Source organism: Carcharhinus amblyrhynchos, chromosome 14 (genome assembly GCF_965287045.1).
Source record: "Carcharhinus amblyrhynchos chromosome 14, sCarAmb.v2.hapA, whole genome shotgun sequence".
Taxonomy (NCBI): Eukaryota; Metazoa; Chordata; class Chondrichthyes; order Carcharhiniformes; family Carcharhinidae; genus Carcharhinus; species Carcharhinus amblyrhynchos.
In genome coordinates, this window is record NC_137337.1 from 68,809,295 (window position 1) to 68,832,061 (window position 22,767).

Genomic DNA, 22,767 nt, shown 5'->3' on the forward strand with positions numbered 1-22,767 from the left:
AATAGGAGAGAAGACTATGGATGAGAGGTGCAGGGAGGGATTTTCCAGCTGCGCTCGCCCCCAGAAGGGCCTGTTTCCCATGCTGTGTTGTTCTTTGTTCTTTGTTCAGACTGGAAAGTCCTGCCTTAGGTTAATGGACCTTTGCAAAATCCATCCCCCTGCACGCTAATATTTCCTTGGTGGGCAGGAGGGGAAAATTTCCCACAGAGAGCTGGGGAGGACAGGATGATAGGGACAGGGAGGCGATTGTTAAGCACCTCCTCTGCCATGTCGAACCTATTTGCTCCCTCTGTTTGATGGATAAATTATCCGGACATACTCTCTCTTCCATCTTCTTCAATCGGGAAAAAGATACAAAAGTCTGAGGACACGGACTGACCGACTCAAGAGTAGTTTCTTCCCAGCTGCTGTCAGACTTTTGAATGGACCTACTTTGCATTAAGTTGATCTTTCTCTATACCCTAGCTATGACTGTAACACTATATTCTGCATTCTTTCTGTATGAACGGTATGCTGTGTCTGTATAGCACGCAAGAAACAATACTTTTTACTGTATACTAATACATGTGACAATAATAAATCAAATCAAAAAGATAAATTTGTGGGACAGTGCATTTGAATAAAGAATATGTATCCCCATATTTGCATTCTATGTGTTAAAATGTTAGCTAATGTCCCTCATTTAGACGCTTTCTTTGTAGAACCCATAACTGGACTGCTTTCCACAAGAAGGAATCAAAAGTCTATAAGGTCCCTGCACACATTATTCAGTGCCCAGTGTTTGTGTTTGGTCAATATTCAGAATCATCAAGGGATTTATTTTGGGAAAAGCTATGTCTGAAATATGCAATTATTAATGGAGTGATTCTTCTCAAATCTATATGTTTTCACAAGCACAGGTACCAAAAACTCTTTTCAAAACCTCTTACTTATTTGCTTATGGCATACCATAATCACTGGCAATATGGTATCACTGGCAAATCCAACCTTCTGTTGCCCATCTTTGAGAATATGGTCGCCTTCTTAAACTGCTGCTGGCCATTCTGGTGTAGGTACATCCACAGTGCTGTTGGGGGAGGGGAGGATTCTGACCCTGTGACAGTGAAGGAACAGCGATATATTTTCAAGTCAAGGATGTTGTGGCTTGGAGGGGAAACACCAAACATTCAATTTCCCACAGCACAAGGGGAGAGAGAAGGTGAAGGCTTATTGATATTGTCACTAGACTATTAATCCAGAAAATAAAAGCAAAATACTGTGTGGATGCTGGAATCTGAAACAAAAAAGAGAAAATGTTAGAAAATCTCAGCAGGTCTGACAGCATCTGTGGAGAGAGAATAGAGGCAATGGGCAGAATTTTACCAGCATGCCCACCCCGATTCTGGGGGAGGGTGAGGCTCGGAGAACGGCATTCTCCGTTAGTCTCGGGCGGGATCGTACGAACCTCGGGCAATTAAGATTCTGCCCAATGTTTCAAGTCTTAATGGCCCGTCGTCCAAAGGGTCATCCAGACCTTACTAATGGAAACATCTTCCCCACATCCACTCTATCCAGACCTTTCATTATTCTGTAAGTTTCAATGAGATCCCCCAATCCTTCCAAATCCATTGAGCAGACACAGAGTCCTCAGACACTCCTCCAATGTCGAGCCCTAGTCCAGTGGCAGTTCCACTGCACCATCACATCACAGGAGCAAGAGGCAAAAATATTACAAGAGGAAATATCATGCAATAGTGTCCTAGACATTGACAAACCAGGTTAATAGCCCCAACTGAGCAAACTGTGAGAAGAGAGGACTGACAAACTCATAACACTCCAAGCGCAGTCCAACCAAGATTCGATACAAACTTAACACGAGCTTCCTACTTTCCAACTCTATTCCTCTAGGAATGGCAGCACGGTGGCACATTGGTTAGCACTGCTGCCTCACAGTGCCAGGGACCTGGTTCGATTCCTGGCTTGGGTCACTGTCTGTGGAGTCTGCACATTCTCCCAGTGTTTGCATGGGTTTCCTCCGGGTGCTCCAGTTTCCTCCCACTGTCCGAAAGACGTGCTGGCTAGGTGCATTGGCTGTGCTAGATTCTCTCTCAGTGTACCCGAATAGGGGAGTCTCACAGTAACTTCATTGCAGTGTTAATGTAAGCCTGCTTGTATCATCAATAAATAAATTTTAAAATGAACACCAGTTCATTTTTATGTGTTTAATTATTTGTGGACATGTAATCCCAGATCCTAGATTGCATTCAGAAGGAAAAGCTTCAAAATTGCTAAGGGATAATGAGTTTAATTTAATGAGAATTTGTGTTGTGGGAGGTTTAGTTTTATGTTTTTCATTCAAATATAAAGGGTGAGTGGTAGTAGGCTTCATGTTTAATTCATAAACACTTGCTGATGCACAACTGCAATAATGTTGCCCTAAGACAGGGGTTCCCAAAGGGTGCGGCGAGAGAGGATGGCAAGTGTGTCAGTAAGGTTCAAGGACAATCAAAGAAACATTTAAACATTCATGTATAGAAACCCGTAAAAATCATAGAAATCCTACAGTACAGAAAAAAGCCATTCAGCCCATCGAGTCTGCACCAACCACAATCCCACCCAGGCCCTACCTCCATATCCTGACATATTTTAGCCACTAATCCCTCTAACCTACACATCTCAGGACACACAGGGGCCATTTAAGCATGGCCAATTAACCTAACCCGCACATCTTTGGACTGTGGGAGGAAACCAGAGCACCCAAGGAAACCCACGCAGACACAAGGAGAATGTGCAAACTCCACACAGAAAGTGGCCCGAGCCAGGAATCGAACCCAGGTCCCTGGAGCTGTGAAGTAGCCGTGCTAACCACTGTGCTACGGTCCAGATTTCATGCCATCTCTCTTTGTGTTAAGTGCAGTGTAGTACAATATAGTGTGTTATTATTGCACTTATTTATAAGATTTCTGAAAGTATGAAGAATTCTAAATTTGCCATTCAAGTTGATGAATTGGCCGACATTAGTGGAACAGCACAGTTGCTTGCCGATATCAGATTCATTCACAATGACAAAATAATCACACAGTTTCTATTTTGCAAGGAACTTGAAAAACATGCCAGAGGACAAGATATTTTCCAAACCTTGTCTGAGTATTTGGAAAAAGTTGAGATTTCATGGGATTCTTGTATTGGAATTTGTACGGATGGAGCGCCATGTACGGTAGGGAGTGTGAGAGGCTTGGCAGCACTCATCAAAGAGAAAAATCCAGATGTAATATCAACTCAACAAGATATTAATCACCAGGACCCTCGTAGCTGATTTGAAATTGGTTCTAGATCAGATTGTGTGCATTGTGAACTTCTTCAAAGCAAAACCACTAAAGGCGCGGTTATCTGCTCAACTCTGCAAAGCAATACCTAATTCTGCACTCAGGGGTTCGCTGGATGTCCCATGGAAAAGTTTTAAATCAAGTGTTGGAACTGAAGAATGAATTAAGAGAATTTTTGGAACAAGAAGGGAACCCATTATACCACCAACTGGATGACAATGACTGGTGTGCAAAAGCTAGCATATTTGGCTGATATCTTATCCCAGTTGAATGTGCTCAATGCCAGTATGCAAGGCCACGATGACAATATTCTCACAACTACAGATAAACTGACTGCATTCAAAAAAGCTTCAGCTCTGGCTCAGAAGAGCGATGCTACATAACCTCGAAATGCTCCCATTGGTAAAAAGTTTTACAACAAGCATTGAATCGTACGGCCTCATACAGGAACGTTTTGCAACACTGGTAGAAAAGATTGATCATTACTTCCCATCGTTGTGTACAGAAAAATTCAAATGGGTTAGAGACCCCTTTGCGAATGCCAACTGTTCGGGTCTGACATTGGGTGAGGAGGAGGAAATGGCCTGCATTTTGAGTGATCGCACCTTGAAAATGAAACACGGGAGTATGCCACTGGACTCTTTTTGGATGTACAACCAGGACCAGTCTCTACTCATCTCTTCAAGCTATTCTTCTACAGTTCTTCACGACAGGGATTTTCAACTCTGATAAATATCAAAGACCAGAAAAGACAAAGGCTTTTTTGTGTTGACAAGGAGATGAGAGTTTTTTGTCTCAAATTAGGCCTAATATGAATGATATTACCTGACAAAAACAAGCTCACACCTCTCATTGAGTTTGTATACATCCTTCAGGTTACATATGTAAGAGGCTCGTCTGTAAGTATATTTTGGGGATGAATTATGTTTTTATGTAGCTGCAACCTTTTATACTTTCTGGATGTCCCATGATCATATTATAAAGTAGTTGTGTTCTATGTTATGAATCAAGCACTGCTAGGAGGTTTTTTTTTGTTTTTGAATGTATCTCTTAGTAAAAATTTCGGCGTGGCGTAAGCAAATTTTTATTCTGAAAGTGTGGCCCAGTGAGAAAAGTTTGGGAACCACTGTCCTAAGACTACATAAAATGCTTAGAGTCATAGAGTCATAGAGGTTTACAGCATAGAAACAGGCCCTTCAGCCCAACTTGTCCACACCGCCCTTTTTTTTAAAACCCCTAAGCTAATCCCAATTGCCTGTGTTTGGCCCCTATCCCCCTATATCCATCGTACTCATGTAACTATCTAAATGCTTTTTAAAAGATAAAATTGTACCTGCCTCTATTACTACCTCTGGCAGCTTGTTCCAGACACTCACTACCGTCTGTGTGAAAAAATTGCCCCTCTGGGGACTTCTGTATCCGTCCCCTCTCACTTTAAACCAATGCATCTAGTTTTAGACGCCCCTGTGTTTGGGAAAAGATAATGACTATCTACCTTGTCTATGCCCCTCATTATTTTATAGACCTCTATAAGGTCACCCCTCAGCCTCCTACGCTCCAGAGAGAAAAGTCCCAGTCTATTCAGCCTTTCCTTATAACTCAAACCATCAAGTCCTGGTAACATCCTAGTAAATCTTTTCTGCACTTTTTCTAGTTTAATAATATCCTTTCTTTAATAGGGTGACCAGAATTGCCTGCAGTATTCCAAGTGTGGTCTTACCAATGTCTTGTACAACTTCAACAAGACGTCCCAACTCCTGTATTTAATGTTCTGACCAATGAAAGCAAGCATGCCGAATGCCTTCTTCACCACTCTGTCCATTTGTGACTCCACTTTCAAGATGTTATAAACATGTACCTCTAGATCTCTTTGTCCTGTAACTCTCCCCAATGCCCCCACCATGAATTGAGTAAGTCCTGCCCTGGTTCAATCTACCAGAATGTATCACCTCGCATTTGTCTAAATTAAACTCCATCTGCCATTCGTCAGCCCACTGGCCCAGTTGATCAAGATCCTGTTGCAATCCGAGATAACTTTCTTCCCGGTCCACTTTGCCACCAATCTTGGTGTCATCTGCAAACTTACTAACCATGCCCCCTATACTCTCATCCAAATCATTAATATAAATGACAAATAACAGTGGGCCCAGCACTGATTGCTGAGGCACACTGCTGGTCACAAGCCTCCAGTTTGAAAAACAACCCTCTACAACCACCCTCTGGCTTCTGTCAAGAAACCAGTTTTGTATCCAATTAGATACCTCACCCTGGGAGCATGAACAACGTTGGACTGGGGTAAACACAGTAAGAAGTCTCACAACACCGGGTTAGAGTCCAACCAGTTTATTTGATAGTTGTGGGTTTACTATCAAATAAACTAGTTGGACTCTAACCTGGTGTTGTGAGACTTCTAACTGAGCATGAACAACAGCAGAGCTGTAATAACATTATGCTGTATTGCATGGCCCTACAATCAAGGACACCGCAGTGTAAATTCCTGCTTTATTCCTATCAGTACTGTGCGTATCGAGAGAGGGAATTCAGGCACCACTAACAAACTCTCCAAAAATGCCAGCTGTGTTCAGATACAAGAATGAAGTTAGATGAAATTCAGCCCCCAAGCCCTTGCAGAACTAATTAGGACTTTCCAAATCTAATAGAAGTAAATTTGGATATTCCTGATTTTACAGAGAGTTTTAATACAGGAATTGGAGAGTTCTCAGAATAAAACATTCTTATGTTTCTTCCTTAATGTAGAAGATCCCGCTGTAATTGCTTCAGAATAAATGCTACACTCGTACATGAGCTAATTATCTCCGTTTCACAACGGGTTATCACATCAAAGTCTAAGTGACGAGCCTCAAATGAGCAGATAGTTGCTAGGATACATGGTTCATCTTTTAAGCTTGGAGGGCAGTAGGGATGTCATTGCCTTACATTAGGTTAGAAGATAACTCCCCACCATTTCTAGAATTTGGCCTAATTTCCACTCTGTGTCCTCTACTAGAGTTTTCCCAGGCTTTTTCAGTTCACAGGGGGTCAACAACTGAAGAACCCCCACAAGTTTTGGGTGCTGTAGTGTTGTCACCACGTATAAACTGAGGTTAGAAAGAATTGGCCACAATATAATGTTGGAATTTGCGGGGTGGCACGGTGGTTAGCACTACTGCTCCAGGGTGCCAGGGACCCGGGTTCGATTCCCAGCTTGTGTAACTGTCCGTGCGGAGTCTGCACGTTGACTGTGTGGGTTTCCTCCTGGTGCTCCGGTTTCCTCCTACAGTTTGAAAGACATGCTGGTCAGGTGCATTGGCCATGCTAAATTCTCCCTCAGAGTACCTGAACAGGCACCAGAGTGGGGCGACTAAGGGATTTTCACAGTGCCAGGGACCCAGGTTCGATTCCCAACTTCGCACATTCTTCCCGTGTCTGTGTGGGTTTCCTCCGGGTGCTCCGGTTTCCTCCCACAGTCCGAAGATGTGAGGGTTAGATGGATTAGCCATGTTAAATTTCCCCATAGTGTCAGGGGGACTAGCAGGGTAATTAGGTTATGGGGATAGGGCCTGGGTGGGATTATGGTGAGGGTTGACTGGATGGGCTGAATGGCCTCCTTCTGCACTCTGGGGTTTCTATGATTCTATTCAACGGGTAAGAATCACAGCTTAGCATTTTCAACTGGTAATAATGCTCCTCAGCTCCAGCTTAAGATAGCATGGCTCTGCCCACATTGGGCACGATTCTTCCACCCCCCTGCACTGGGCGAGTAGTGTAGCAAGACAGGAAATATGCACGGATGTGGAAAAACACGAAACACACCAGCATCGGGTCTTCCGTGATCATCCCTTTCTCTCCAGTGATTTGCACCACTCCCAGAATGGACACGATGTCAAGTTAAATGATTTTGGGCAGAATCTTCCTGTCCCGCTGCCACCACGGGAATAGCGGGCGGAGGGCGGGTCAGGCAAAATTCCATTGACCTCGGGCAGGAATTTCTGCCCTTGGGGCAAGAACTGCCAGAAAAGCCTGGCCGTCGACTTAGTTATTATCAGCAAGTTCGGCTCAGCCCTCTTCTCGCTCCCATACCTCCCCCATCCCCACTGACACCCCCGCCCCCTGGCATGACATCATGTCAACATCATTTACAGCTGGTCTCTAGAAGTCTGGGCCAGGCGTAGCAGTAGTGAAAGGGAGCGAGGGAGCAGGTTCCATTGAGCAACAGCCCCTGGAGTATGGGAGGTGGGGAGGGCACCCAGGTACTGTAAAGCTGCTGTGTGAGATGGGAAGCCTTGCATGGAAGCTGGGGGTTGGGGGCCCCGTGCCGATCTAGGGGTCCACAGGTCAGGAATCACCACTGACTTCTAAGTTGCTAAATTGTCCCTTGATGTCCAAAGATGTGCACGTTAGGTGGATTGGCCATGCTATATGTGGCGGCACGGTGGCACAGTGCTTAGCACTGCTGCCTCACTGCGCCAGGGACCTGGGTTCGATTCCCAGCCTGGGTCACTGTCCGTGTGGAGTTTGCACATTCTCGTCATGTCTGTGTGGGTTTCCTCCAGGTGCTCGGGTTTCTTCCCAGTCTGGAGGATGTGCTGGTTGGGTGCATCAGCCATGCTAAATTCTCCCTCAGTGTATCCAAACAGGCTCCAGAATTTGGCAACTAGAGGATTTTCACTGTAACTTCATTGCAGTGTTAATGTAAGCCTACTTGTGACACTAATAAATAAATAAATGCTCTTTAGTATCCAAAGATGTGCAGGTTAGGTGGATTGGCTATGCTAAATTGCCCCTTAGTGTCTGAAGATCTGCATATTAGGTAGATTGGCCATGCTAAATTGCCCCTTAGTGTCCAAAGGTCTGCATGTGAGGTGGATTGGCCATGCTAAGTTGTCATTTAGTATCCAAAGATCAGGGAGAATCATTGAATCATACAGCACAGAAGAGGCCATTTGGCCCATCAAGTCTGCACTGATACACTAGCAACTCCTGAACTCCCATCTAATCCTATCTGCCAGCACTTGGCCCATAACCCTGAATGTTATGATGTGCCAAATGCTCATAGCGGGCACATTGCCCTTGCAGTATAGAGACCCCCAAGGGATGTCACATGAGGTCCATCACCAACCCTGTGGTGTTTTATACATTGGGTCACAACTGCCCAGTAATTCACTACATCTTGTTCCCGTATCCAATCACGAATTAATGTGAATCTCAGTTCAGGTTTCCAAACCAATTAATGATGAATGTTATGACCCCAGACCAGTTGCACAGTCAGTCACTTGCGCTAAACCTTTAATTGGCTCAGCTTGGAGGGAATGGGGAAAAGTACTGTTTTTGTATTAATCAATAAAATCCAATAAAGCAAAGTCTGCTTCGGTTCATTTTACTTCATAATAGTTAGTTTCAGCTTTGAGCTGTCATAAGAAGGGAAAAATAATAATTATGCCTCCATGTTTTCTGCAAAATGGCATATACGGGAAGGTTGCTGTTTCAAAAAAGGAGAAAAAAAGAGACAAAATAATTAACTGAAAAATAATTATTGTGGAAACGGTTCACTTCTTTTCAGTTGAGGTTAGGCGGGTTGGCCACGTTAAATTGCCCCTTGGTGCACAAAGATGTGCAGTTAAGGTGGATTGCCATAGTAAATTGTCCTTTACTGTCCAACAACGTGCAGGTTAGGCGTATTGGCCATGCTAAATCGCCCCTTAGTGTTCAAAGATGTGCAGGTTAGGTGTATTGGCCATGCTAAATCGCCCCTTAGTGTTCAAAGATGTGCAGGTTAGGTGGGTTGGCCATGATAAATTGCCCCTTAGTGTCCAAAAATATGCAGGTTAGGTGGGTTAGCCATGATAAATTGCCCCCTAGTATCTAAAGATCATAGAATCATAGAGTCATAGAATCACCCAGCACAGAAGAGGCCATTTGGCCCATCAAGTCTGCGCCAACACTGGAAACATCTGAATTCCCACCTGATCCCATCTGCTAGCATTTGGTCCATAACCCTGAATGTTATGATGTGCCAAGTACTCTTCAAGATATTGTTTAAAAGACGTGTGGTAACACACTTCCTTCGCCCTCCCAGGAAGCGCATTCCAGAAAGTCACCACACTCCGGATAAAAAAGCTTTTCCTTGCGTTCCCCAAACCTCCTGCCCCTCAACTTGACTCTAAGTCACCCCGTGACTGACCCTTCAGCTAAGAGGAACAGCTGCTCCTTATTCATTCTGTCCATGCCCCTCATAATCTTGTACAGGGTTGCCCTCGATCAGATTGCCCCCAGTCTTCTTTGCTCCAACAAAAACAAGCCAAGCTTACCTGGCCTATCTTCATAACTTAAATGTTCCATCCCAGTCAGCAACCTAGTGAATCTCCTCTCCACTCCCCCCAAGTGCAATCATATCATTTCTATAATGTGATGACCAGAACTGCACACAGTACTCCAGCTGTGGAGTCGCCAAAGTTCTATACAACTCCATCATGACTAGCTGCTTTAATAATCTATGCCTCGATTGATAAAGACAAGTATCCCATATGCCTTTTTCACCACCCTACTAACATGTCTTCAAAGACCTCTGGGCAAACACATCAAGGTCAAAAGCAAATTACTGCGGATGCTGGAATCTGAAACCAAAAGAGAAAATGCTGGAAAATCTCAGCAGGTCTGGCAGCATCTGTAAGGAGAGAAAAGAGCTGATGTTTCGAGTCCAGATGACCCTTTGTCAAAGCTAAAAGGCATAGAAAGTGGGAGGTATTTATTCTGCAGTCATTTATACTCATGACTCATCTTTCATTCCCTCACCCTGCAGTATAAATATCTCCCACTTTCTGCACCTTTTAGCTTTAACAAAGGATCACCTGGACTAGAAACGTCAGCTCGTTTTTCTCCTTACAGATGTTGCTAGACCTGCTGAGATTTCACATCATTTTCTCTTCTGAGGGACACACCAAGGTCTCTTTGTTTCACAGGACTTTCTAGTGTCCTTCCACTCATTGAATAATTTCTTGTCAATTTACTCCCTGCAAAGTGTATCACCTCACACTTTTCAGGGTCAAATTCCATCTGCCACTTACCTGCCCATTTGACCATTCCGTCGATATTTTCTAGCCCAAAACACTCCGCCTCACCAACCGGCCAACCTTTGTATCATCTGCAAACTTACTAATCCCACCCCCCCCCACATTGTCACCTAAGTCACTTATGTGAGTTATGAATAATAGGGGCGGGGCGGGGGGGCCAACACAGATCCCTGTGGTACGCCACAGAACACTATCTTCCCATCACTAAAGTAGCCTCCTGTCATCACTCTCTATCAAATTGCCCTGTATCCCGTGTGAATTTACCTTCTTTACAAGTCTCCCATGTGGGACTTTGCCAAAGGCTTTGCCGAAATCCATATAAACTACATCGACTGCACTATCCTCGTCTACATACCTGGTCACCTCCTCAAAAAATTCAGTCAAATTTGTTAGGCATGACCTCCCTCAGACGAAGCCATGCCAACTATCCCTGATCAAGCCTTGCCTCTCCAAATGGAGATAGATGCTCTCCTTCAGAGGTTTCTCCATAAGTTTCCCTACTAATGACATGACACTCACTGGTCTGTAAATCCCTGGTTTATCTCTACAACCTCTCTTAAATAGTGGTTCAGTTACCAAACTAACATAATCAAACGCAGAGCAATTAAATTATTGCAAACCACAGTTGGGGTTCCACAATCACCAGTGATCTGTAACTTGATGCTGAAGGGCAGCACAGTGGCACAGTGGTTAGCACTGCTGCCTCACAGTGCCAGAGACCTGGGTTCGATTCCTGGCTTGGGTCATTGTCTGTGTGGAGTTTGCATGTTCTCCCCGTGTCTGCGTGGGTTTCCTCCGGGTGCCCCAGTTTCCTCCCACAGCCCAAAGGTGTGCAGGTTAGGTGCATTGGCGACACTAAATTGCCCCTTAGTGCACCCGAACAGGCGTTGGGGTGTGACAACCGGGCAATTTTTACAGAAACTTCATTGCAGTGTTAATGTAAGCCTTACTTGTGACTAATAAATAAACTTTAAAAAAACTTGAAGTCAGGATGCTGTTCAAGAAAATGTGGAATAACAAACCTGACATGAGAAAACCAAACTGCAAACCTCCATCCTCAGAGTCCACCTTTACAATAACAATAGAGAACAATATGCTGGGTGGGAGAAAGGGTTGAGGAGTTGCCACTTTGCTGTCCCAGACATAACCCCAGCATCTTCTGGCAGGACAAGGTCACTACGCAGAGGTCCTAGAGCAGACTAATACCAGCAACATACACCCATTGTTAAACCAACATGTCCCTGCTGGCTGGACCACATTTATCAGATGGATGATGACCATAGATCTTCTGTACATTGTACTATAAGATGTAGGAGCAGAAGTATGCCATTCAGCCCATCAGGTCTGTTCCACCATTCATGACTGATCTGATGTGATAATCCCCAACTCCACTTTCCCGTCTTATCCCCATACCCCTGGATTCACTTACTGAATGGAAATTTGTCTATCTCAACCTTAAACATACTCAATGACCCAGCCTCTGCAGACCTTTGCAATAAACAATCTCACACGTTCACTCCCCTCTGAGAGAAGAAATTCTTCCTCATCTCTGTCTCAAATGGGTGACTCCTTATCCTGAGATTATGCCCTCTGGCCCTAGATTCTCCAACAAGGGGAAACAACCAGTCAGCACCTACCTCACAAGGCCACTGAGAATCTGATGTGTCTCAATAAGGTCACTTCTCATTCTTCTAAACTCCAACGAGTACCCAACCCACTCAACCTCTCCTCATAAGAAAATCCCTCCATAGCCAGGATCAACTGAGACAACCTTCTCTGGACCGCCTCCAATGCAATATATCTTTATCAGTATAACTAACCATTCAATCACAATCTGTAGAACTGCCACAAGGACACCAGCAATTGTGACATGAATATGGCAGACATTGACACAGACAATGGGGAGTTCAATTTAGATAAATGCGAGGTGATGCATTTTGGTAGATTGAACCAGGGCAGGATTTACTCAGTAAATGGTAGGGTGTTGGGGAGAGTTAGAGAACAAAGAGACCTTGGGGTACATGTTGATCGCTCCTTGAAAGTGGAGTCAGAGGTGGACAGGGTGGTGAAGAAGGCATTTGGCATACTTGGTTCATTGGTCAGAACACTGAATACAGGAGATGGCACATCTTGTTGAAGTTGTACAAGACATTGGTAAGGCCACACTTGGAATACTGTTACAGTTCTGGTCACCTATTATAGAAAGGATATTATTAAACTGGAAAGAGTGCGGAAAATGGGTGGCACAGTGGTTAGCACTGCTGCCTCACAGTGTCAGAGACATGGGTTCAATTCCAGCCTCAGGTCACTGTCTGTGTGGCGTTTGCACATTGTCCCCATGTTTGCATGGGTTTCCTCTGAGCGCTCAAGTTTCCTCCCACTGTCCAAAGATGTGCAGGTTAGGTTGATTAGCCATGGTAAATTGACCCTTGTGTTGGGGGATTAGTAGGGTAAATGTAGGGAGTTGCGGGAATAGGGCCTGGGTGGGTTTATGATCAGTTCAAAGTCAATGGGCCGAATGGTCTCCTTCTGCACTATAGTGATTCTATGAAAAGATTTACTAAATGCTACTGGGACTCGAGTTATAAGGAGATGCTGGATAGACTGGGACATTTTTCTCTAGAGCGTAGGAGACTTAGGGGTGATCTTATTGGAGTCTATAAGATGGCACGATGGCACAGTGGTTAGCACTGCTGCCTCTCAGCACCATGGATCTGGATTCAATTCCCAGCTTGGGTCACTGTTTATGTGGAGTCTGCACATTCTCCCCATGTCAGCGTGGGTTTCCTCTGGGTGTGCTCCAGTTTCCGCCCACAGTCTGAAAGACGTGCTGGTTAGGTGCATTGACACAAACAGATGACATAGTGCGGCAACAAGGGGAATTTCACAGTACTTTCATTGCAGTGTTAATGTCAGCCTTACTTGTGACTAATAAATAAACTTTAACTTAACTTTAATGATGGCCATAGATCAGTTAGATAGTCAATATCTTTTCCCAAAGTTAGGGGAGTCTAAAACTAGAGGGTATATATTTAAGATGAGAGGGGAGAGATACAAAAGTGCCCAGAGGGGCAATTTTTTCACACAGAGGGTGGTGAGTAGATGGAACAAGCTGCCAGATGTAGTAGTAGAGTTAGGTACAATTCTGTCTTTTAAAAAATCATTTAGACAGTTACATGGGTAAAATGGGTATAGAGGGATATGGGCCAAATGGAGGCAATGGGGATTAGCCTAGTCTTTTAAAAAAAAAGGATAGCATTGATAAGTTGGGCTGAAGGGCCTGTTTCCATGCTATAAATCTCTATGACTCTCTGAGACAGGTCGCGATGACCATGACGTCTGGGGCCTGACTCTTTGTAAGGGCATTGAAAGAGTCGAGGTGAAAGGGAAAGGTTTGAGAAGTGGGCCTAGACCAAACAGGGGCCAACAACTCGTTCACCTTCTCAGCCCACTGTGTTCCCCCGCAGCGACTGTGGCAGACTCAGCCACGCCAGAGTGTTTGGTGAGCCATGCACCAGGCAATGTTTAACACAGGGCAGGATATCCCGTCTGAACATGGCCCGAGTCCAAAAATTCCTATCTGAGGCTCAACAGGCATTTAAATGGTCCACCGAATGTTCTGCCCTGCCCTGTGGCAAGCATGACGGGAGAATGTCAGCCACAGAGTTGACGAGCACAGGTAGATCATTGTCCCGCAAGAAGGCTGGTCAAGAAGATTGTCGATGTACACACCAGTTGCACTTGCCATACACACAGTGGGTATTACCCATTCGTGGATAAGTAACCCAGAATCTTTAAAATCACCATCTAAGTTCCAAATCAATTGTCGGCCCCAGAACTTTTTCAGTTGATTCGATTTGTTGTTGTCACATGTATTGGAAAAGCATCGGGCGGCATTTTACAGCTACACTCGCTCCAAAACCATCAAATCCTGCCCGAGATCAATGGACCTTTCCACGGTCTGCTCCTTGCCCGCTCCAGTTCCTGTAAGCCGGTGGGACAGTAAAATTCTGGCCATTGTTTTGTGTGTGCTACACAGACAAAGCGTACCGTGCACTGGGAGGAGGAAAGGAGGGGGTGCGGAATGTAGTGTTACAGCTATAGCTAGGGTGTAAAGAAAGATCAACTTAATATATGGTAGACCCCATTCAAAAGTCTGATGGCAGCAGGGAAGAAGCTGTTCTTGGGTCAATTGGTGACCTCATAACTTTGTATCTTTTTCCCGACGGGAGAAGGTGGAAGAAAGTACGGGCAGGATCTTACAGCCTTGCTTGAGCGAGACTGGAAATTCCTGCCCTAGGTTAAGGAATATTTCTATTGTCCGCTCCTCTGATTCCGTGACAGACGGACAGACATGTGTCTGGGATAGGTGGGGTCCTTGATTGTGCTGGCAGTTATGCTGTCTCTTGTACTTTGACTCATTCGAGATTGTACTTTGCTTTCATTCAGCCTTTCCAGTAGCCATACCAACTTAACAAGTGAAGTGTTCGGCTCGAAGGTTCACTGGGTTGGGAATGTGGTGAGTTGTCGCTACTGATAATTGCTGAGTCTTCAATCTCACAAGCTCCTGGTTCCTCTCCTATTGATTTTGCTATTAGTCCAACACTTAAAAACAATGCAGCTCCAAGTCCTCCGACTCTGATTGACTATCGATTACCCGGAGAGTAACTAGTGTCAACATCTTTTCAATCTACTCAAGCTGCGACCATTGATTCTTTCTTAAACACAACCGATCCACGGGTGCTGCCGCAGAAGGTTACCATTTGTGAGCAAATTGCTAAGGCTTCCTGCAAAGACAACAAAATGATTAATGATTCTCATGTTGGTCACAGAGCACAGGAGAACAAGAGCCAGGCAAACTGGGCTTGGGGAAAAGGCTTATTTTCAGAGCGAATATCTTTTTAAAATAAGGGTCTGGATCGCATAGTACGAAAGGTGTTTGTTTCACAATGCTGTGATCAGTGACTGAGGAAGGGACGCCCAAGTTGTATTTGTGCCGTTGCTGACAGCTTTCAAAAAGAGACTTGGATTCCCATTCACAGGAATTGCGCAAGATTTCAACTTTTAAGACTCAACGGGTGCTATTCGGATTGGCGGATGGTGACTAGTGGAGTGCCCCAGGGGTCGGTGCTGGGGCCTCAGCTTTTTACCATTTATATAGATGATCTGGAGGAGGGAACCGAGTGTAGGGTGTCGAAATTTGCTGATGACACCAAGATTGGGGGAACGGCAAATTGTGCGGAGGGTGTGGAGAGTCTGCAGAAGGATCTAGATAGGCTGGGCGAATGGGCCAGGAAATGGCAAATGGAATTTAATGTTGGCAAGTGTGAGGTGGTCCACTTTGGTAGGAAGAATGGTAGGAAGGACTATTACTTACGGGGCGAAAAACTGCAGCAGGCGACGGTGCAGAGGGACCTCAGGGTCCTTGTGCATGAGTCGCAAAAACCCAGCTTGCAGGTGCAGCAGGTGGTCAGGAAGGCGAATGGGATGCTGGCCTTCATAGCGAGGGGGATTGAATATAAAAGTAGGGAGGTCTTGCTGCAGCTGTATAGGGCATTGGTGAGGCCGCAGCTGGAGTACTGTGTGCAGTTTTGGGCGCCGCACCTGCGCAAAGATATTTTGGCCTTGGAGGGAGTGCAGAGGAGGTTTACTAGGCTGATACCGGAGTTGAGGGGGTTGAGCTATGAGGAGAGGCTGAATAAACTGGGCTTGTACTCGTTAGAGTTTAGAAGAACGAGGGGAGACCTCATTGATACGTATAAGATGATGAATGGGATGGATAGGATAGAAGTGGAGAGACTCTTCCCGCTCAAAAAAGACAGTAGGACTAGGGGGCACAGCCTCAAGATAAAAGTTTAGAACGGTTTAGAACGGAGTTGAGGAGGAACTTCTTCACTCAAAGGGTGGTGAATCTCTGGAATTCTCTGCCCGTTGAAGTGGTGGAGGCTGCCTTGCTAAATATTTTTAAGACGCAGGTTGATGGGTTTTTGATAGGAGAGATTAAGGGTTATGGGGAGAGGGCGGGAAAGTGGAACTGAGCAGCGACAGATCAGCCATGATCTTATTGAATGGTGGGGCAGGCTCGAAGGGCTGGATGGCCTACTCCTGCTCCTATTTCTTATGTTCTTATGTTCTTAAATAAGCTAAAGTCACCATCAACCAAATATTGCTTCACAAAAAATTTAATACCTTAATCTAAAGAGAAAACATCTCCTATTAAAGTTTTAACACAATCAAAGCCTCCATGCCACATTTATATGTTGTGGCATGATCTCCATAGAAATGCAACTTTTACAGTAACAAGTCAAAAGTCACTACCAGCTCCAACAGCTCTGCTTCTCTCTGAGGCAAAACATTCAGTTGCAACCAAAGGTCCGTCCCATCAGCCTTCTAAGAAATCTTGAGCTGACGTCCAACTGCACAACTTACTCTGGTGATTTCTTGGTCTTGCCAGGATGTATCTTCCAGTGTTCCTAAATTTCCATGAGTTCTGTTGCTTTGATCAGAGACCATCTTCCCTCCCACACTCTGTCTGCCAGTGACTGTGAGTCAGATTTTCTCCCTTTGAAGGCAGCAGCAGCCAATGTCCTTCTCTCTCTGGGACTTGTCTTCTGTCTGTACACAGCCTCTGAGGCAGAAAGCCTGCCTGAAACCAAGCCAACTATCCAATCCTTTGTTTCCAAGTGTTAAACCTAGCATGTGGATTTCAATAACACTTGGCCTGGACCCCCGTTTCCATGGTAACCACAGACTTATCACCCGGTAGAATTAGCATGGATACAGTGGTTAGCACTGCAGCCTTGTAGCGCCAGAGATACAGGTTCAATTCCTGGCTTGGGCCACTGTCTGTGCAGAGTCTGCATGTTCTTCCCATGTCTCTGTGGATTTCCTCCAAATGCCCATGTTTCCTCATACAGTCCAAAAGACTGGTTAGGTGCATTGGGCGTGCTAAATTCTCCCTCAGTGTACTCGAATAGGTGCCGGAGTGTGAAGATTTTCACAGTAACTTCATTGCAGTGTTAATCTAAACCTACTTGTGACAATAATAAATAAACTTTAAAACTTCTATCTTGAACTAAAAGAGACTGTTTAACATATAACCATTTTATAAAGCCCAGCATCTGCATTGGGGAAGCTAGGTCATGGAAGCTGATGCTTTCTCAGTGCTGCTTGTTCTTCTAGTGTGGCAAACCACATTCCTGTCCACATCCATCAAGGAGAAATTCTGGAGCAAATTAGAATTAAAGTTTCATACGAGAGAATAAAATTGGGGTAAATGAGATAAGCTTATGGCAAATATTTTAAATCTTCCTCGTTTACATTATGCAGGACAGGTCATTTGTGAAAGTCAAGGAATTTTCCCCTTTGTTTTTTCTGACACATCACTTTCAGACACCTGAGGAGAACAAAATAGCCAATAAACAGTCTACAAAATTCGCACATTTACCAACAGCTGAATTGGACAAATTGTAACCGCTTCCTTGTAATCCTAAAGCACCAATATCAGCAAACTAAACTATTATGGTGCCGGATTCCCAGAATTAGGAATATATAATCATTCTGATGTTTATCATTCAACTTCACAAAAACTAAATGACATTGTTTGACAAGAAATGGTGACGTGATGGGAAAACCAAGATGGCAGTGATCAGTCATTGCAATGCCAAATTGGCTGGATTACCACCCAAAATTTTTGTCCAAGCCTATTGTGCAATTTATCTTTATGAACGTATATTCAGTATTTCTGTCAGTATCAAAGGCAGAGAAGTTGGACAGTCTCCCACTTCTGTTTCAAACGCTATGTTAGGTCTTATGCCCACCACTGTGTCTGGTCGGGTATTTCATCGGAGAAATATGTTCACGTAACCACTTGTAACTGAGCTACGCAGATTTGGCTTAATTTTCCCGGGGATTAGACATGCCACAAAGCTACTCTTTGTGTGGCCTCCATGGCTTTATTCACTCAGGTGGAGATGCCGGCGTTGGACTGGGGTAAACACAGTAAAAAGTCTGACAACACCAGGTTTAAGTCCAACCGATTTATTTGATAGTACACTCACTAGCTTTCGGGGTTAGTCCCTTCGTCAGGTGAATCACCTGAAAGTTGATCTAAAGAGAAAACATCTCCTATTAAAGTTTTAACACAATCAAAGCCTCCATGCCACCGTTATATGTTGTGGCTTGATCTCCATAGAAATGCAACTTTTACAGTAACAAGTCAAAAGTCACTACCAGTGTGGACAAAAGTTGTCAGACTTTTTACTGTGTTTATTCACTGAGGTCACTGAAAAATGCCACAGGAGCCATGAAGTTCGTGATTCATTGCTTGTCCCAATGAATCAAAGTGAGTTTTTTTTTTATTTATGCAACACCAGCATTGCTGACTGGCCAGCATTTATCATCCATCCCTCAATGCCCTTGGAAGACGGTTGAGAATCAAACACATTCACATGTAGACCAGACCAGGTAAGGACAGCAGATTCCATCCCTAAAATGTATTAGTGAACCAGATGCATTTTTCCAACAATCGGCAATGGTTTCACGGTCATCATTAGATTCTCAATTCCATATGATATTTTTTACTGGATTCAATTACACAATCTGCTGTGGCAGGATTCAAACCTGGGTCCCCAGAACATTAGCTGAGCTTCTGGATTAATATTCTAGCAATAATACCACTAGGTCATCACCTCCCCAGCACCATTAATATAATTAAAAATAGCCCTGGATGAATGAATTTCTCCTTCGTGTCCTAACTCTCTACTTTGATTACTTTGCAAGTCAGATGGACGTATTTCCAAAACTAAATTATCTTTGTTCATTATTAATTTCTGTATTCTTTTATTCAGCTTTTAAAAATTAAGCAATACTCGATGTACATTCTCTGATGTGAAGTTGGGTCATGGGTTTGGATTATTATTCCACTGATATTCCTTTCCTACCAATCTACTGTGGCCAAGGCTTGTTCACCAATGTGTTGTGAAGTCAGAGAGGTTTACAGCATTGAAACACCACCTTTGGTCCAACTCACCCATGCCGCTCTTTTTTTTAACCACTAAGCCTGTCCCAACTGCCCGAGTTTGGCCCATATCCCTCTACACCCATCTTACCCATGTAACTTCCTAAATGCTTTTTAAAAGACAAAATTGTACCCACCTCTACTACTACCCCTGGCAGCTCGTTCTAGACACTCACCACCCTCTATGTGAAAGAATTGCCCCTCTGGATCCTTTCGTACCTCTCGCCTCTCACTTAAACCTACGCCCTCTAGTTTTGGACTCCCCTACCTTTGGGAAAAAATAGATTCCTACAATCCCTGCAGTGCAGAAGGAAGCCATTCGGCCCATTGAGTCTACACCAACCATAATCCCACCCAGGCCCTATTCCCATAACCTCATATTTATCCTGCTAATCCCCCTGACACTAGGGACAATTTAGCATGGCCAATCAGCCTAACCTGCACATCTTTGGGTTATGGGAGGAAACCTGAGCACCCGGAGGAAACCCACACAGACACAGGGAGAATGTGACTCGAGGCCAGAATTGAACCCAGGTCCCTGGCACCGTGAGGCAGCAGTGCTAACACTGTGCCACCTCATATTGACTGTCTAGCTGATCTATCTCCCTTATTATTTTATAGGTCTCTATAAGATTACCCTTCAGCCTCCTGCGCTCCAGGGAAAAAAATAGTCCCAGTCTATCCAGCCTCTCCTTTTAAATCTTTCCCCTCTCACCTTACGCCTATGTTCTCCAGTTTTCAATTCTGCTTCCCTGGAAAAAGAGCATTTTTTTCTGTTCATCCTATCTCTGCCCCTCATGATTTCTACAGCTCAATAAGGTCACCCCTCATTCTCCTATGATCCAAGGAATAAAGTCCTAACCTGGCCAACCTCTCCCTATAACTCAGGCCCACTAGTTCTGGCAGTATCCTTGTAAATGCTGTTGGTCTCAATTCATAATTCTGATTGAATTGCTTTGATTTGGTTTATTATTGTCACACGTAATAGGAAACAGTGAAAAGTACTGTTTCTTGCGCACTGTGTAGACAAAGCATAGGGAAGGAAATGAGAGAGTGCAGAATGTAGTGTTACAGTCATAGCTAGGGTGTAGAGAAAAGATCAACTTAATGTGAGGCAAGTCCATTAAAAAGTTTGACCACAGCAAGGAAGAAGCTGTTCTTGAGTCGGTTGGTAGGTGTCAAAAAAGAACAACAAAGAACAAAGAACAACACAGCACGGGAAACAGGCCCTTCGGCCCAACGAGCCCGCGCCGCCGTCCTACTATCTCAGTGACCTATTCATGATTTTAGTCTACGTCTAACGTGCGAGGATCAGGGAGGTCCAATTTAGGGACAATTTTAGTACCCAATCAATCAGCCTAAAAGCACATCTTTGGGGGATGTGGGAGGAAACCGGAGCACCCGGAGGAAACCCACGCAACCACGGGGAGAACGTGCAAACTCCCACAGACACAGGCCCAAATCCATGTGTCCGCACAGCAACAGAGATAGTCTCTGAGCTGTCATGTTGCCCTCGAGATGGTCCAGTTTAAGCACACTAACGACATGAAGCAATAGGCAACTCCCGAAGCAACATTCAAGAGCAGCCCACTACAACCTGCTGCCTGCATGCCCCTTGCTGGACTTAAATGCCTGTGGAGACAAAAAAATTCATTATTAAACAGGCAAAGACTAACATTCCTGAGGCAAAATGTATTCCCAAGCCTACAATGTTCAGTAAGGCCTACTATATCCCCCTATATGTAGCCCGCTCATATGGCTGTCTAAGTGACTCTTAAACAACCCTAGCGTGCCTGCTTCCACCACCTTACTCGGCAGTGCATTCCACACCCCCACTACCCTTTGCGTGAAAAACTGCCCTCTAATATTTGTCTTATACCTAGCCCCCCTCACCCTAAGCCCGTGACCCCTCGTTCTATCCATTTCTTGTAGCGGAAAAAGCTTACCACCATTTACTCTATCTATCCCCTTCATAATCTTATAAACCTCTATTAGATCCCCCCTCAGCCGACGTCTCTCAAGGGAAAACAGCCCAAGTTCATCCAATCTTTCCTCGTAAGACAGCCCTTCCATACCAGGCAACATCCTGGTAAATCTCCTCTGCACTCTCTCCAGGATCTCTACATCCTTCCGGTAGTACGGCGACCAGAACTGGACACAGTACTCCAAGTGAGGCCTAACCAACGTTCTATACAACTGCAACATCAAACTCCTACTCTTATATTCTATACCTCTTCCTATGAAGGCTAACATACCATACGCTTTCCTCATCACATTCTGCACCTGTACCGACACCTTCAGGGACTTATGCACTTGCACCCCCAGGTCTCTCTGCGTATCTATACTCCGGATAGTTCTACCTTTTATCGTATAACTCCCCTCCACATTATTCCGGCCAAAGTGCATCACCTCGCATTTCTCCGGATTAAATTCCATTTGCCATCTATCTGCCCAATCTACCAGCCTGTCTATGTCCTGTTGCATTGCCAGGCACTGCTCCTCAGTACCCGCCAATCCAACCATCTTGGTGTCATCAGCAAATTTGCTGATCACACCACCTACCCCCTCTTCCAAGTCATTAATATATACCACAAATAGAAGAGGTCCAAGTACCGAGCCCTGCGGCACACCACTGGTGACAGGCCTCCAATTGGAAAAGGAGCCTTCCACTACTACTCGCTGTCTCCTCCTCCCAAGCCAGTTCTCCACCCATCTACATACCTGGCCTTGTATCCCATGAGCCTTCACCTTTTCTATCAGCCTACCATGAGGGACCTTGTCAAACGCCTTACTGAAATCCATATAGACAACATCAACGGCTTGTCCTTCGTCAACCGTTTTTGTCACCTCTTCAAAAAATTCCACTAGATTCGTAAGGCACGACCTCCCTGTAACGAAGCCATGCTGCGTATCCCTGATCAGATTGCAGCGCTCCAGATGTTCATACATCCTATCCTTGAGGATCCTCTCCATTAGCTTGCCTATAACTGAAGTCAAGCTCACCGGCCTATAATTCCCTGGGTTATCCCGCTGACCCTTCTTAAACAACGGTACTACATTTGCAATGCGCCAATCCTCTGGGACCTCACCTGTGTCCAAAGAAGAGACAAAGATTTGCGTCAGAGGCCCAGCAATTTCATCCCTCACCTCCCTTAACAGCCTGGGATAGATGCCATCAGGCCCTGGAGATTTATCCGTCTTTATACTGTCTAAGAGTCCCAACACTTCTTCCCTCGTGATGACTATATCCCTCAACGGATCCTCAAACTCCTCAAGCACAGCACCAGACATCAGGCCCCTCTCCTGCGTGAATACCGACGCAAAGTATTCATTCAGGATCTCCCCCATTCCCCCAGGCTCCAAGCATAGTTCC